General features: G+C 35.7%; 2 long non-coding RNA genes across 2 annotated transcripts; both read left to right on the top strand.

The window, feature by feature from the left end:
- The first annotated feature begins 987 nt into the window (after positions 1–987).
- Positions 988–5,996, top strand: LOC129273603 (uncharacterized). Its single transcript, XR_010295358.1, has 3 exons — positions 988–1,094; positions 5,293–5,427; positions 5,856–5,996. It is a non-coding gene; the product is annotated as an uncharacterized LOC129273603 (long non-coding RNA).
- Positions 5,997–8,289: 2,293 nt separating this feature from the next.
- On the top strand, positions 8,290–17,952 carry LOC135156109 (uncharacterized). The gene is made up of 4 exons (XR_010295220.1): positions 8,290–8,417; positions 12,085–12,276; positions 13,583–13,679; positions 14,302–17,952. It is a non-coding gene; the product is annotated as an uncharacterized LOC135156109 (long non-coding RNA).
- Positions 17,953–19,107: the final 1,155 nt, after the last annotated feature.

Raw genomic sequence — 19,107 nt, 5'->3', positions numbered from 1 at the left:
TGAACAGTTATACTCATTTTTTTTTATTCTCGAAACAACATGCTCCTAAATAGTTCTCTTGGCAATCACGATAACAATTACCAAACAAATATCTATGATTATTTTTTTTACCTCAATGGTAGTCAGACAAATTGTGTAATGGACACAAACTTAACACAATTAAGCTATCGTTATTTATTGTTTCAATTTACTTAAGTATGTATACACCTATTGATGGGTAAGATAACACATTGAGAGGTAGGACTAATGATAATTATTCCTCTTTATTATCCTAATTAACTCTTGGTCACTGTACAAAGATCAACTAATAGATAATCTACCTGGCAATGAAACCATGTTTGTCAGGTGTGGGTGTACCAGGGGTGTAATTGTGCCCCCCATCAAGGAGTGTCAGCCCATTTCTGTCAATGATTACCTGTACAAGAGATACATACATTTGTGTCATTTATGTAATGTGGGTATGGTACATGAATGGAGGATTTGATGATGAATAATGAATTAAGATTGAAAAAAAAATAAACCATTAGCAAACTGCATGGGATAGATATTGATTTAAATTAAAAAATAAATATTTGAACCAGTAAATATATCAACAAATAGATGGATAAATAAAAGTTCAAGATCAGTAAAAAAAAAAATAGTAGGCCTATACTCTAAATAAAGGTAAATTAAGGAATGGAAATGAAATTTTTTTAAATGAATAAAATGAATGAATAAATATATATATTAATAAATAATTAGATGAACAAATTCGACTATATAGATAGAGATAAAGAAAGATAATATAGATAAACTTGTTTTTCGATCGATCAACCAATAAATTAATGAAAAAATAAAGGATTTCCATTTAAGGAGAGCAACCAACTTATCCCGTTAATACGTTCTGTTTCACGAACGGTTCCGCCCTTTTGAGAACAAATCTTTGTTCGTAACCGGGTTTAATTATGGAGCAAATCCCTTAGTAAATAATAAGGGTTCATCAAGCAAGTGATAAGAGACGAAAAACCAAAGTTCCGTAAGGACTACATACCAAAGATAGCAGAGTTACAATTCTCTTCGATCACAATACTTCATAATTTGGATCTCATCTGCAGGTAAGATGATCATATTATTTATTCCTATTATCAAATCGAGATCTGTGAATATTGAACTATAGGCCTACCGTTTTGCTCAAATATTCATGACATTTTGTCACAGTGCTTTATGCAATAATCGTAGTTATTAAGATCTGTATCCTACATGCATCTCTTAAAAGATGATTCATATTAGCAATGTTCATTAGAAATCACAATCGCCCATTTTGCTATCATGGCTAGATAAACTACTACTGCTGCTGCCTACTACTGCTGCTGCTGCTGCTGCTAATACTACTACTACTACTACTACTACTACTACTACTACTACTACTACTACTACTACTACTACTACTACTACTACTACTACTACTACTACTACTACTACTACTACTACTACTACTACTACTACTACTACTACTACTACTACTCCTACTACCACTGCTGCTGCTGCTACTACTACTGCTAATACTACTACTAGGCCTACTTCTACTACCAGCGGCGGCGGAACCGGGGGAGGGGCAGGGGGGCAAGTGCCCCCCTTAAAAAATCCCTGTAGGAAAAAATGCTCTTTTTTCAAAATGGAAAATTCCTTTTTTTTTCAAAATGAAATGTGCCCTTTTTCAAGTTGGAATATCACACATTTTTGGATCGTGTTTCACGCTCGCATCAATTAATGTTCATTAAGGTACTTATTCTGTTCCTGGTTACAAACAGTGCTTAGAATATCCAGTTTTCAGGTGAGAAAATCACAATTTTCTGGCTCGCATCAATAATTGTTTAGTAACATACTCATCCTGTTCATACAAAAATGCTTAGTAATGTCCAATTTTCAGGTTGGAATATTACACATTTTGGCTCGTGTTTTGCGCTCGCACCAATTACATAGGCGGATCCAGGGGGCCGAGGGGCCCGGGCCCCCCTATTGGCGGAGCAAAAAAAGGGGGGAAGAAAGAAAAAAAGAAAAAGGAGGGCAAAGAGAGGAGAAAAAAGAAGGAGAAACATAAGAGGAGGAAGGCGAGTGAATAAAAGATGAGGGGAAGACTTGGAAAACAATTTTTAAAATCTTTCATGCCACTGTACAGTAAATATTGCCTTTAGGTGATATCTTGTCAATATGGAGCTTAAATATCAAATTTTGTAGTCAATATACAAAACATATTTCAGCTCGGATATTCGAACTTTCATTATTTTGTTTCATTTACAGATTGATTTTTAAAGAGTGCTCTGTAAGAATTTATGTTTTATCTTCTGAATATTAACACTTTCTGCTCGCGCTGCGCGCTCGCAAAATTTGATTTGTCAGGTACCTATCATTTTCCTGTATTCCATAGTTTTCAAATATCCCTATTCAAGTCAAATTGTCAAAACGTAATAGCTAGCGCTGCACGCTCGCATTTTGATTGGTGATTTTATATGTATATCTCAATATTAATTCTATAATAAACTACTATAAATCCCCATTTCATGACAGTTTATCAAAAATTTCGGCTCGCGATTTGCGCTCGCATTGATTGTTGAAAATATATTAACTCATGCATCTTATTTTATAATTACAAAAGTGCTTGAAATGTCCAGTTTTCAGGCCATAATAAATTAACAGATTTCGCGCTCTCATAGGCTTATCAAATTAATAAATAAGATATTAATTTCATAAAGAAAATTGCCCCTTTTCAGAATGGAATATCGACAAGTTTCATCTCCAGCTTAGGAAGAGAAATAGGAAGATAGTCATCATTTTCATATGATGACATAATGTTCTTAGAATGTCCCTTTCCTATGTCAAAACTCAAAGTAATAATAATGAAACATATCAGATCTTTTTTTAACTGTGATTCATATCCACCTCATAATTTCCTACAAAGTGCTTGAAATACACAGCCTAAGTTGACCCCCTTTTCAGGTTGGAATGTCAAATATTTTAAGCTCGAGCTTCGCGCTCGCTTTATTGATTTTCATGATGAAAAAAAGGTATCTGAAACACGCGCACGCATGTTTATTCAGATACGCAGCTTGTTCTATATTTCAATCATTATGAGCCTATATATCCAGTTTCAGATCAGAATATCAAAATTTTTCTGCTCACCCTTTGCGCTCGCATTATTAATGTAGGAAGATACCAAGTTATACCCAATTTTTTCATGATTTACAAAACATGAAGAGAGTGTCCCGTTTTTAGGTTTTAAATCTCATTTTTTCCGCTCGCGCTTTGCGCTCGCATCAATTGGTTGGTTATATACTTATACCGTTCATGATTACAAAAAGTGCATAGAACGTTAATTTTTTAGGCCGGAACGTCAATAAAATGTCAGCTCGCTCTTCGCGCTCGCATTATTTAATCATTGAAATATGTATTGTCTTAATGGCTAACTGCAAATCGTCCTTAACAGGTCCCTTTTCGACAAATCCAGAACGCATTATAAAAATTTCTGCTCGCGCTTCACGCTTGCAGTAATTATCTAGTTACATACGCATCTTTTCAGGTTTACAAACCTTGCCCAGAATGTTCAACTGAATTTTCAGGACAAAATACATGAAATTTCAAAATTGTTTAGCTCGCACTTCGCGCTCACACTATATTAATAGGGCTTATGAAATTATTACACATTTATGTTGTTATAAGAATAAAGCTAAGATATAACTGTTAGGACATGAAAATAAAAGAAGAAACAAATTTAACGATCACCGTAAGAGAAAAGGAAAGGGAAGTGGGTGAAAAATAATATTATTTTCCAAATATTATGTTAAAATCTATCACGAACTTGGATTTTTGTAATAAAAAATGTCAAAATTTTTGCTCGCTCGCTCGTAACTTCTTCTTACTTTTACGCGATACGCCATTTCGAGCCCCCTCAAAATTTTTGGCTTATTACGCCACTGGGACAACCCCTAACAAAAAAAAAATCAACTTTGAGCGGCCGATCGGGGAAAATATGGGTGAAAAAAAATTCGGGCCCCCCCCCTATTGGCGGAGGCTGGATCCGCCCCTGAATTATTGTTTATTAAGGTAGTCATTTTGTTCCTGGTTAGATAAAATGCCTAGAATTTCCATTTTTTGGGTTAGAATATCACAAATTTTTAGCTCGAACTTCGCGCTCGCATTATTCGATTGGTGAGATATGTAGCCAGTAACTTATTCAGGAGTCACTAAATGCAGTCTTTAAAAGGTTTCTTTTCTGGTCAGTATATTAAAAAATTCAGCTCGCGCTTCACGCTCGCGTTAATTCTTTTGTTAAATTCACATCCTGTTTTCATGATTACAAACACTGCTCGGAATATTACATGAAGTTTTCAAAAGTTTGAGCTCGTGATTCGCGCTCGCAACATCTCGCAAGGATGCCATTTTAACAGTAATTAGGTCCATAATTGACCAAACAGCGAGTTTTTCAACTTCAGATTTGAAAATATTTCCAAACCGTTCGCTTGCTACGCTCGCTCGCGAAAAAATAAAGCCCAAAATATATATGTTATCAATCAGAAATCACTTCCAAAAAAAATTTGCTAAACATAATTATCACAAAACACACAATTCCTCCACACAGATGATAATATTATGGTGAAAATATCCGTTTGCACCAATGCCCTTTTTGGCATATAAGTGCCCTTTTTGGGCTTTGCCCCCTACTACTACTACTCACTTGCGTACCTAGGATTTTCCAAAGGGGGGCAAATTTTATTGTAGGATATTTCGTCCGCGAAAAAATTTGACAAGCAAAAAAAAAAAAGGTCTTCAACCAAAAATCAAGGATTTCTTACCAGAAAAAATTTGAAAAGCAAAAAAAAAGGTCTTCAACCAAAAATCTAGGATTTCTTACCAGAAAAAAATTTGACAAGCAAAAAAAAAAAGTCTTCAACCACGTCCCCTAGATCAGTTGTGACTCGTCAGGGGGGCAGGGATACGTCCCCTGCATGAGTTGTGACTCGTCAAGGGGGCAGTCTGCCCCCCCCCCCTTAGGTACGCTAGTGCTACTACTACTACTGCTAATTCTACTACTTCGACTACTACTACTGACTTCTACTATACAGAAAAGTGAGTACGGTAGGATGCACAATAGAAGAAGAAGAAGGAGGAGGAGAAGAAGAGGAAGAAGAAGAAGAAGAGGGAGGAGAAGGAGAAATATTGAACAATTGGAAGAAATAAATTTTACCTCAAGTTTGACATAAAACAATGATTGATATACCAAATGTTCATTACAAAAATGCTCTTTTATTTTTTTAGGATCAAACTATGAAGCAGATACTAGCATTCGTAACCTTGGTGGTTACCCTTCAAGTGGTAGCAGGGAGGGGTCGATTTGCACCCCTCTACCGAGCAAAAGATGCTATCAAAGGGGACTACATCGTTGTACTCAAGGTTCGTTTTCTATATTCGATGAAACCCAATCCTTATCACCTCTTTGGTAGGCCCAAGTATCTTTTATTGTCCGAATATAAAAAAAAAACGTTTTGTGAAACATTTCTAGCAATGTATATTTTTGTAAGTCGTCTTTCCATATCATATAATTGCATTGTTACATTATTGTCCATATGTCATCCATTTTCGATTTTCTTCAATGAAAATAGATGAGCAGATTTGATAATCTTAATTCCTTTGTTTTGATCAATCCATATGCATGTGGCTCCGTGACAAATTAGGATTAAAATTGATAGGCCGAAGTCAGTGAAAGTGGTGAAATAAAATGAAGAGCAATAATACGTTTTTATTACAGATTCAATGCTGAAATACATGTACCCAAAAAAAAACACCATAATTATATTTTAAAAATCATTTCCTCATCATAGGATGGCGTCGACCAGGATGCGATCTCGGAGTCGATGATGAGGACTACCAGGGAACAAGGTGAAACCATGATAGTAAGAAAACGACTTCGTAAACTCATCAACGCTTTCGTCGCAAAGCTTCCAGCCAGGGCTCTCCGATTGGTAAGTAGCTAATTCAATCCAACATGCTGTTCCCATCGTCGTCATCACCGTCATTATCATTACCACCATCATCATCATCATCATCACCATCATTACTGTCCATCCCCTTACGAAAATGTCGTGTGGTATATCTGTGTGGTACCCGGCTTTACCACACGAATTACCACATGAATGTAGGTTACCACATGAACATCTGTGGTAATTTTCCATATCCTTGTGTGGTAACGTCAGCTGGTAGCTGTGGTAATTTGTTGTCTATGTGGTACTTCTGTGGTAAATCAAAATTACCACATGAATGCATGTTACCTCATGATGCCATTGTGTGGTAATGTAAATTCAAATATGTGGTATTTGTGTGGTATTGTTAAATTTCTGTGGTAAATCAAAATTACCACAGGAATGCATGTTACCTCATGATGCCATTGTGTGGTAATGTAAATTCAAATATGTGGTATTTGTGTGGTATTGTTAAATTTCTGTGGTAAATCAAAATTACCACAGGAATGCATGTTACCTCATGATGTCATTGTGTGGTAATGTAAATTCAAATATGTGGTATTTGTGTGGTATTGAATACTTCTGTGGTAAATCAAAATTACCACATGAATGCATTTACCTCATGATGCCATTGTGTGGTAATGTAAATTCAAATATGTGGTATTTGTGTGGTATTGTTATACTGTTGTGGTAAATCAAAATTCACATTTTCATGAGAATCTAACTTTGAGATATTTTGAAAATCATATTCAGTAAATAAAATATCCTACACTAGCTTTGCCTTTGCCTTTCATTTCTCCTTTTTTTGTTCTCTTTTGTAGAGCTTTTGGGGGCCAATATGGCCCAACCCTTCCATACTCATATACGGCAGTGCTGTGCGGTTGGGATCCGGGACGGGGCCCCTGGAACCTTAATATCAGAGCCATTTAAACCTATTTTAATCAAATCGCGGGTATATACAGAATATAGCTTTCACACAACACATTTATTCAACCCAGTTGCGTAATGAACCAAATATATTTGAGGGGGGCAAAACATAGCAATGAGGGAAAATTTACATCCTACATCCATGTTGGTTCTACTCTTTTTATTTGTCATTATATTGATTTGTTTATGTATTGTTTTGATTGTTCATATGATATTGTATATTGTACCTTTTTAAAGGATGTCAATAAAGTGAATTGAATTTAATTAAATTTTGTTAAAAGTCGCCAGCGTGCAAAGCGAGCTGGAAAAAAATTGCCTATTGAAATTAAATTCTAATTATTTGATAAATTTTTTCCATTATATTCAACAAATAACACATTTCATTGTTTCCATTCATTTCATTATACTCTCCTATAATTTCTTTTATTTCCTCTTGGGTGTGGAACCAAGACCCCCCCCCCTCCCCCGCGCCTGTACGCCAGTGATTGAACGGCGGGCATTATAGCGCCAATTTATGGTTATAGATGGGGTCCGGGGCAAAGCCCGGTAGCTTAATTATGATTTGCTTAAAATTTAACAAGCTTATAGCACAATGTTGTATGCAGCCCATCTTTGTCCCCGCTCTTTATTTTCAATCCTCGGCAGCCCGGTCGTGTTATTATTATTTTATTATTGTCCCTTTTCTTTGTTTTCTAATCTAGCTTTTGACTAATTCCATTCTACCTCAGTTTCTTTCTATTGTTTGCCATTGTCATCTTTTAATTTATTTCCCATCATGCTATTGCATCACATAAGCCTAATTCGGAATGATTTTTTCTTTGTCAAATGTTCTTCTTTCGTGCCTTTTCCCGCTTTTTTTCCTTTTCCATTAAAAGAAAATCGTTTTCTTTTCACTTTTCCTTTTCCCCTTTCCTTCCCCTTTCCCTTTCTTTCTCCCTCCCTTTTTTCTTTTTCCCTTTTTTTTATTTTCCCGGTGAAATCCGCCAGGGGGGCACCATGCCCCCCTGCCCCCCGCCTGTTACGCCACTGACATGATGCCATTGTGTGGTAATGTCAATTCAAATATGTGGTATTTGTGTGGTATTGTTATACTGCTGTGGTAAATCAAAATTACCACAAAAGCATGTTACCACATTAGCCCATTGTGTAGTAATGTCAATTCAAATATGTGGTATTTGTGTGTTATTGCCCTTCTGTTGAAAATCAGAAATACCACACAAAAAAGTTATCAAACCCATAACTTAGACCCCCCTCAGCTCACCCCCTATCAAAATTAAAAATTGATTCGCCGGGGGGGGGGGGTGGGCGGCGACAGGCTTGCGCATGCGCACTTACCGCCAACATTTGAAAAGAATTCCGTTTGCGATGCGTTGCATGCAGTTTATTGAGCTCGATCGAGAAGTGTGACGAAGAAGGCCGTTAATAATTCAACTACTTAAAGAATACGGGTTAGATATGGACAACGACTTCGAACATATTTGCAGTATAGGCTAAACAGTAAGTTAGATAACCATTTTCTATGATTTTCTTTTCATAGTTTGTTAAATGCCCCGGCTTGCAACTAGCTTAAGATTCGTCAATGAAAATGACATGACACTGGCAATCCCATCCTGTCTAACCGGGCGCTCGCCCGGCCCCGAGCGCCTGCTCGCTGCTGTGATGTGGACCACTGGCTGGTGGTCTCAAGTCTGCACACAGCACACCTAAACGATTTGAGTTTAGATTTAACGTGAATTTCCTGTTATTTTACAAAATCTTTCAATTGATGATGTTCCTTGTATTCTTATGAGTAAGTGTGCAAAAATTCTCATAAAAAATTAAGAGAAATAATTGATTTTCTTGGGAAAATATCTCGGCCAGTCATGACATGGTCATTTAGGCCTAGGCCTAGGCTAGGCTAGACAGGAATAACCGTCGTTTCTGGGGATTTATTCAACAATTTCTGACATTTTACTGTAATCCCCATTTACCGACGGTAGGGTGTACGTGTGGGCTCGCATGTGTTCTCATTCCCTCCCTTTTGTCAATTCACAGTCCAAAGTTTGATGTAATTTTACACATCGAATTTACAATCTCAGGATGTATAAATAACAAACTTTTAAAACTTCATGTTTTAACATTTAAATACTTTAAACGATATAGATGAAAAAGGCATGAAAAATATACTTTACCGATGTTTAATTGGGTTGAACACGATAAAAATGGTCAAAATGGCAGCCAAACTATAAAATATTTACAAACGAACGTCAACAATCACGAATGTGATATCGATATTGCTTTCGATATTATACGATCTGCTCCAGATGCGAACGAAACCGAAGATAAACGATACTAGTTATAATAGTACTAGTACTAGTTATAATCGCGATATATCGATTCGAGACATTAAGTTAATACGATAATGACGTCATTCAAGATGGCAACTTGCAAGAAAAACCGTCAGGTCATGTGAAAATGTCTTAGATGACAGATTTCTCAATCATCCAGAGGATTTTTTTCAATAACTCCGGCCCAAGGTATGCAATTACTTAATTTATTTATATTTCCCTTATAATGGAAACCATGAAACTTTCAATTTTGCTTAAAAAACAGTTTTAAATCGCGATCTATAAAACGCTAGTTCACTATACGTTGGCTGTAGGTACGGGGCCCCATCCCCTTCAGTCTATGTATGGTGAGTGGAGCCAACGTAGTTCAGCGGAACAACCAAAATACAGAGACTGAAGCTTTTGGTCTAAGGCTAGGCCTACTTACATTTTGATTGAACAAAATTAAGTTAGTGGTAGGATGGGGGTCTGGTGTCCGGACACTTTATATTTTTGAAGCCTTCTTTTTTGTTTTTGGATTACACACAAAATATAAATTCAACAGTTGTAATCATTTTCTTGTTTGTTTATAATATTTCCTAACATTTTGTACTAAAAATTGATGAAACTTCGCTTGTAATTTTTTCCAAATGACTTTCTAAAATTGATCGTCCGGACACACAACCTGTCCGGACCCACAACAACTGGGTATACCGTATGGTGAGACTACCACATATCGACCACCTCTTTTGAAACCGACCATCTTGCGCACGTTAAAATTATTGCGTATTACAAACGATACGCGCGGGAGAGTAGGCGCAGTGTCCATAGAAACGGTAAGAATCAATTTTACGACAAAAAAATGGAACAAAGAGTAAAATTTTAGTAGAATTAATCAAAATTGTATTGACCAGACCCAAACCCCGCTGAAAAACCAAGAAATCCGATAGGAAATGGCTTTAGAACAAATATCCGTCATCAATCGTTGAATCATGTGCCGGAGCTCGCAGTGGAAGTAGTGAGACGATTATTAAGCATGTTGACATCGTAGAATTTATTTGGAAGAATAAAAATATTTCGCCACCGTGACTAGAATCGGCCGTAAACTTGGTGTACGGCGGGTGGTCGGTTTCAAAAGACGGGTGCAAATGAGCAAATGTAAAATCGTCGTATTTGTTGTTCGTCCATATATACACGGGTTGAATCGGAGTCGCCGAGCGAAACATGGAAATCTGATCTGCTCAATTTTCTGCACAAATGAGACGAAAACTGGGTAAAATCAATGAATATTTTCGCAGATATGATGCTTAGAAGATTAGGTGGTCGATAAGGGGTAGTTCCAACCATACTGGTACTAGGATGGGGTCGGGTGTCCGGACAGTTTATCTTTTTGAAGCCCTCTTTTTATCTTTGGATTACACTAAAAATATGAATTCAATACTTGTTATCATCTTCTATTTTGTTCTTTATAATATTTCCTAATATTTTGTACTAAAAATTGATGGAACTTTGCTTGTAATTTTTTCCAAATGACTTTCTAAAATTGATCGTCCGGACACACAACCTGTCCGTACACACAACAACTGGGTAATACTAATAGTGGCCGATGTCTGCGCACCTATTCACTTTACACAGACCTATTACACATGATGCGAAGATTTCGATAAGAAAGCACAGTCACAGAGGCTGCATTTTTAGGACGTCACATGAAATGCCCTGGTAAGAGTTCCATATGCAATTCCAATGTACCCCCCACCAACATGATAAAAAATAATATTGTTGAGACTTAATTCCATTCCAGTTCGTTCACTTCAGATTTTTCTATATTTTTTTTTACCCTTGTGTTGGCACCTTAGTTGGGACTTGAGATCACCTCGTTTTATTTGCTAGCGAGAAGTGCTGATGCCGGAAGGGGTATTTTAAAGGACAAGTCCACCCCAACAAAAAGTTTATTTGAATAAAAAGAGAAAAATCCAACAAGCATAACACTGAAAATTTCATCGAAATCGGATGCAAAATAAGAAAGTTATGACATTTTCAAGTTTCGCTTCATTTCACAAAACAGTTATATGCACATCCTCGCTGGTATGCAAATGAGGAGACTATGACGTCATCCACTCACTATTTCTTTTGTATTTTATCATATGAAATATGAAATATTCTAATTTTTTTCCTCATTGTCAAGTGATACAACAATTAATTCCTCCCTGAACATGTGGAATTAGCATTGTTTAATACTATATGTTTCAGTCAAGTTGGTCTTTATTGTCAAATCTATAAAAAATGAAATATTGTATAATTCAAACAATAAAAAACAAAAGAAATAGTGAGTGATGGACATCATCGACTGACTCACCTAGTTGTGCATATCACTGTTTTGTGAAAAATAAGCGAAACTTTAAAATGTCAGAACTTTCTTATTTTACATCCGATTTTGATGAAATTTTCAGCACTCAGCTAGTTTGATTTTTCTCTATTTATTCAAGTCAGCATTTTCCTGGGGTGGACTTGACCTTTAACGATTATCAGCCAATAGTTCGCCTAGACTTGACTCACAGACCCTTGAGTAAATAAACCGATGTCTATGGACAATTACACACACTAGATACATCCATACATGCTCGAAATTTGACGGAATAAAGCCATATTTTTTAGTATGTATTTCCACTCCTAGTACTATCCACTCCCCCATCATATATGTTTCATATTGTGCTCGATATATTATTCTGAACCTTCATGTTTTTATTTTCAATTTTAGTGGGGGTGCATATGGAACTCTTGCCAATGCCCTAAATTCATTATTTTCCCACGATTTTAAGTCAGATTTTTTATGAATAGATCTGTTTATGACATTTCAGGAGAAAGAGAGGGAGACCCAAAACTACCTGCCCTGGCATCACATTTGAGGAGGAGATGAAGTCGGAGAATATGACCTAGCCCGGGGGAGTTTCCAGAAGACGGTCCAGAACCACTGGCCGCCAGGAGTGGAGGTCCTTTGTTGTTGCTCTACATGTCAGGAGGCATCGGGCAGTACATGTAGGTAAGACAATGTAAGTACAGTACATGTAGGCTCTTTCAGGTGTAAAGTTTATTTTTTGTTTGGAGTCGTTGCGTATCTTCCATTATCAGAATCGCGCAGATTCGGATGAGCGCAATCTTGGGGCACCTTATCTGTCAATGGTCCTAACTGTACTTAGAGGATTCTGTGATGATATTTTTATCATTTTTACATTGTACTAGGGGTATTTTCATTCACGGAGCCTGTAGAACTTGGTACACAAAGATGGATTTCCCTTAAAAAATCCACCTTTCCCACAATAATTTTTGGGCAAACATTTAATTTTTCCAATTGTAAGCCTTTGTAATCTAAATATACAAAATTAAGGCTTAAGAAATGTTAATTTTAAGCAGGTAAACGTTTCAAAGGATCACTTGCTTGCAATTCCCAAGCTATATAACACAATGACATGACCTTTAAGTCGAGAGACGTCCACATGCAAGAAAATACAGAGGGAATTGGTGCAAATGCATAGCTGATTGTGCAAGTACTAGATTCCAGGCTGACGTGTATCGGTTTGGACATTCTAATGACAAATTTAGAGTGTAATTTGGCGCTAATAGAGTTTCACAACGGTTGATCTGGCGATTCCAGAAAACTAATTTTACCTCAAAATTTGTTAGATTTTTTGTCAAATATCTATTCAATTTAATGTGTTCTAAAACTGCTAAAGATAAAGTATAAGAATAATAATATATTCATAGGCCTACCGATAGTAAAATAAAATAAAAATAATGTAAGGCCTAAACTTAACCACATTTAGGGCCTATTACTATTGTATATTTAAAGCTTTTATACAGATTGTCTTTAATTTGTGGAAGTTAAAAATCAAGATGATGATTAGATCTAGAATTCTCAAATCTGAAAGTTAGACCATAACTTACCTGAAAAATCCTGCAGAGTTTTCTAAATGCCTCATTTTGCCAGCCATATTTGAAAGGGTTCCTGCCCATTCCGAAAGCTATGCACTTTAAAAGATTCATATTATTATTGGTAAAAAGACAAAAATGAAGCGACATAAAGTAAGCTGCAGACAGTTGCTGGATACTCTTTGCATTAATATGTTCCTCACACTGACACTGCTGTCACAGTTTCATGTAAAAATTGAACATTGAAATTGCATACATTAATGAGTGGCACATGCAAAGAATTACTTGTAGGACCCTTAGGCTTACTTCACCATATATTTTACGTCTTACCTACTGTGCATGTGCCATGGCTGGGACATGTACTTGTAGATTTTGCAATTTCTTGGCATGATTGAGGTTAACATTTTATTTTTTTTCTCTCTTTTGCAGCCCTGGTATAAGCACCATCTTGATACCATCATTCAAACTCTCATCAGCTGTATTATTATAGGTGGACTAAAAGAACAATATTCATGCAGATATAATGGTGTGTACAAATTTATCCTTTTTGGAAGGTATTTTTTTATAATTATTGTGTTATTTTGATTATTTACATGTGCATGAACATGAGATGCAGTTGAATAATTTTGATTTTGTAACCACTCGATACAAAGCTTGTCTAATAATTAATGCTCTTACAAGGTTCATGCTGTTGTCAATTCAAACGTAATAGATAGGCATAAGTGAAACATCAACACCTAACATGCATTTATTATCACATCAGAATTGATCTTCATTGGCAACTTGTAATTTCTTATTCAAACTGATGGAATTATCCCATAACCATTTAAAACACATTTAAAAAAAGCATGAATTAAAATCATGTTTGATTAAAATAAATATTTAAAAAAAATTACTTTAAAATGTCCTTCCCTATACAGAGATGGTTTGGAGGTGCAGCAGATCTTCAGGGCATCAAGCCCCCCTCCCCCGACTTGACTTTACATGTTAATATTTGAAGTATAAATATGTAACAAACCCCACATTGTTTTTTAATCATTTTTTTTTTAAGTTTGGAAATTGATATTGAAACCATGTAGTTTTTAATGAATATTAAATAGTTAATGCAGGAAAGGCTTTATGTTGATCTTCTTCTGTTATTTTTGCAGATGCCTTAAGTTGAAATGGAAGGTGTCCTGAATATGCACCAATTCATCTGGTTTCGTAACTCCTTTCATAGTGCTATTGGAACCTGCTCCCTACCAGTATAACATCAAACAGATTGGAAGAATAAAGGCCAATGGGTAGTGCCTTTTATATTTCTACTTGCCACAAAGCAGTCCATGGTTTAGCGCAATCTAAACTGGACTATTGTAATGCTCTTCGTGCTTGAATTAGGGCGATCTGGACTGACTGCAGATAGTACAGAATGCTGCATCTATTGTGCCATTTGCCATACGCCAACTTCGCTGGCTGCAAGTCAAGGAAAGGATATACATGAACATCAGTGTCCGTCTCCTGATTTTCAAAGTCAATGACAGAGATCCAGATTACATGTATTCTAAGGAATCCCTTGTGCGTCATTTTCATTCCAGGCGCACTTGCCTTTTTATTTTTGTGATCATTACGCACCTACAAATTAGCTACTGGTGATGCAACTTTCTCCACTACTGCTCCAAGGCCATGGAATTAGCTCCTTCCTCTCCTCCAGTTGTCAACAACCTAAATCCAAATACAATTTGAGAAGACCTACCATATTCCTGATCTTTGCTCTGTACTTCCAACAACACTGTCACTGCCTGGTAATTTGATTTTTTTTTAATCTCATGGATGGCATCTCAAAGCGCTTTGTATCTCGCAAGATAATGTGTTGTGTAAAATCGAACACGCATTGAGGTCAAGCATAAGGGTAACCATGGATATTGCCTTTTATTACTTTTTAACAAAAGTGAAAAATTAATCCAAATTAGACAAGGGATAATAAAGTAATGTATGACATTCTAACCTCTGCATTATATTGGTGAAAGAGCTCTAAGCATATGCAAGTAGCAAGCTGATGATGTCATACTGACGTACATTGTACGTGTACATGTATCCCCAACCTATTATTTTGTATATAAAATTGTGCATTTAATTTTGTTTACCAAGAATGAAACAAATCGGATTGTAAACTGTATTGATGTGACTTACCTGTATTGATTATTGCTGGAAGTTCTTTTGCTACATGGGATTGGAAGACATACCTATTACACACATGAAGTAAATTATTATTTTATCTGGTAACATGAAAACAATAAAAATGTGGGCATGATATCATAAACTTACATGTATCTACTTGCATGTGTTGATGACCAATATTTTTGTAAATATTTCATTAATTTTATCTGGTTTTGATAAAATTTTCACTATTTTGCATGGTAAAAATTACTTTATTTTAGATTATGTTGAGCCCGTATCATATACAAATATACCTTTAAAGATAAATTACCAGTTGAAGTAACAATCTTAAGATGAGTTCGAACAGAATCCAATAGAATTACCAGCAAAATATAAAAGATATGTGCCAGAATTATAGCTCGGGAAGAAAATGTGTAATTGCTGAGAAATGAGCAAAATAAGCATGTAATTCTATCAAATGTCAGGTATTTTTCAAATCAATCATAATACACTGTCCTGTCCCACATATGCTTTTCTGTGTTAGTGATCATCAGAATAATTGATTTTAACTTCATAATTAGTGATTTTACAAAGATACAAGTTTACATTAATGTACCAGCTAGATCTAGAGATTATGTACAATATTTTGACAATTTCTCATGAAATAATTGTTTGCTGCAACTGCTGTCTTTTTAATACCTCTAAGTGATAGTGTAATACAACCACAAACTTTTCTTAAGAATTAATGTACATGTATGATTCTTTCACCCAAATTTACATGCATTGATACTGTAGACTACTTGCCAAAAGTTCCTGCCAAAAGCCTTTTTTAACGATGTACATGCTTTTATAGACGACCTGCCAATATATTCAAGGACCAACCAAAAAGAGATGAGTAAAATGTTTGAAGGAAATTGAAATTAACTTTAAAAATGATAGCTGTCAATGCAGTATTATTACAGGGTTCCCACAGTCATGGAAAATCCTGGAAAAAATTGGTCATGGAAAGTCAGGGATATGTGAAAAGTCGTGGAATTGCATTTACCTCTTGGCTATGACAGCTTTCTAGTTTTTTATGTCTCGCACCTCTCATACTCTGTGATGCACTCTACTATTATAATTGGTGTTCATGATCATAACATGTCTGATTTTGTAAACTGTGCCAGAAAGGAATTAAGTCATGGAAAGCATCAATTTAGTCATGGAGAGGTCATGGAATCCTGTTTTCAAATTTCTGTGAGAACCCTGAATAGGTTTGTGCACTTGACACAGTGTGCACTACAGATGAACTTTGTAATGCCATGATATAAACCAGTACAATATCTTAAAGGAAAATAATACCACATGATACCATTGATAAATACAGGACAATGAAAATGAATCCACTCATATACCCCTAAACCGATTTCCCAGTATGGAGTACCACCTTTTCAAAGTTGGCATCTTCTGGTTCGAAGTCTATGGATGGAGATTATTCCGTCAGCGACGAACTACATCTCTAAACGTTTGAGCATTATATATTCTATTTCATCGATAATAAATCAAATGTACAGATAAAACTCATAAAATATTATTAAAATTTGTTTAATATTATATGATAGGTTCAAATTACGACTTGATGAGTTTTAATGATAAAAATTACACCCTAATCTACGATTTACAAATTGGCAGCGGAAATTGGGGTGTAAATCTTATCATTAAAACTCATCAAATTGTATTTTGAACCTACCATATATTAAACAAATTTTAACTAATATTTTTATGAGTTTTATCTGTACATTTGATTTGTTATTGATAAAATAGAATATATAATGCCTAAACGTTTAGAGATGTAGTTCGTCGCTGATGTAATAATTTTCTAACTAACCCCGCGAAAATGGCGACCTCCATCCAGAAACTTCAAACCACACTGTAAGAGGCCAACTTTGAAAAGGTGGTACTCTGTAATTGGATTAGGGTATGAGTGGATTCATTTTGATTGTCCTGTATTTATCAATGGGATCATGTGGTATTATGTTTTGGGTGTTATTTTCCTTTAATTCAGATATTACATGCCAGGGTATTGTCCTAGTTTTCATTTTTGGTGCGTAAATTGATCAAATTATTCGTTCCTTTGAACACTATTCTAAACTGAGTGGACTCCAAATACATATTATCATCTCTCGTCTATTTCTACTTGCCCTTCGGCCTTGAAGTAAACTTGTGATAATTATGCATTTTGTTATACGCAATTTTGAGTACAGTGCACTTTGACGCAGCTACTTATATGATATTACCTATTGTAGACACATCCTTATGTTTTGTTCATTTTCTTAAAAACGATTAAGAGTTTAATCATTTTTGTCTTTAAGCATAAAACAAAGAGTAATCAGTCCATTCTGTATGTGTAACCTGCAAAAAAACCTACAATGGTCGTTAATTTGGTTTGCTGAAAAGCCTGATAGCCTTTGAGGTAACTTTTTTAAGTATTTAGAAGAAATGTATCTTTTTTAAAAAGTATTTATATGCACTGTAATTTCTTTGATAGTTACTGTTATGTTACACTGTTTGTTGAGTAAAGCAGCTGTTATACATTTTTTGTCAATAGCAAATGTAAACCAGTATTGTAAATTGATGACTCTATGAGCTAAATACCAGTACTTACTATATCACTTGTAAAATCATTTGTTATTTGTTCATTGAAGGTGTTGTATTTTCTTAATCTTATAAAAGTCCATAGGGTCATGAATACATTCTACTGCTACCAAATTCATACCCATGATCTGTGATGTATCTAACCAGTTACCACACACATTGCAACACACCAGTTGCTACATACATTATCATGCATCAGTTATCACACATACCATCACACTAGTTACCACACACATTTTGGGTAATGACTCTGATGCATGGTATTATGTGTAGTATGTACAATATGTGTGGTAACGTGTGTGGTAATTGTAATGCATGTGGTAACTGGTGAGTGTTTACTACACACCATTTACCACACGAATTACCTCATATTTTACCACACACCAGTTACCACATGCATTACCACACACCAGTTACGTAACTGGTGTGTGGTGGTGTATGTGGTAAATCGTATGTAGTAATGCATGTGGTAACCGGTGTGTGGTAAAATGTGACATAATTTGTGTGGTAAGGCGTGTTGGAAAATGTGAGGTAATTCGTGTGGTAAATGATGTGTGGTAACGGGTGTGGTAACTGGTGTGTGGTAAAATGTGAGGTAATTTGTGTGGTAAATGATGTGTGGTAACTGGTGTGTGGTAAATGGTGTGGTAACTGTCGTGTGGTAATCTATGTGGTAAATGGTGTGTGGTAATCTATGTGGTAAATGGTGTGTGGTAATGCATGTGGTAACTGGTGTGTGGTAACTGGTATGTGGTAAAAATTGTTACCATAAATTAATCCCTTGTGTGGTAAATGTTACCGTATATTAATCCATTCATGTGGTATTCCTGTGGTAATGTTGTGTGGTAAATGTTCCAATTTACCACAGGACAATACCACACGACATTACCACACATTACCACACAATACCACAGGACAATAAAACATAGCATTACCACACAACAATATATGTGGTAATTGTGTGGTAAAGTCCTATGGTAATTATATGGTATTACCACAGGACATTTTTGTAAGGGTCACCCTCCTTTTCCTCCTTCTCTTAATCATCATCACCATCATTACCATCATTAAACATGAACAAAAAAATATGCACAAAATGCGTATGTCCCATGCCATGTCGCTCGGTCGCTTTGTCTGCTCGCTTCATTTTCTTGAACATTTACCTGTCCTTTCATACCCTACAG

The sequence above is a fragment of the Lytechinus pictus genome, chromosome 12 (genome assembly GCF_037042905.1).
Source record: "Lytechinus pictus isolate F3 Inbred chromosome 12, Lp3.0, whole genome shotgun sequence".
In the NCBI taxonomy this organism is placed as follows: Eukaryota; Metazoa; Echinodermata; class Echinoidea; order Temnopleuroida; family Toxopneustidae; genus Lytechinus; species Lytechinus pictus.
This window is presented reverse-complemented; position numbering and strand designations above follow the sequence as displayed.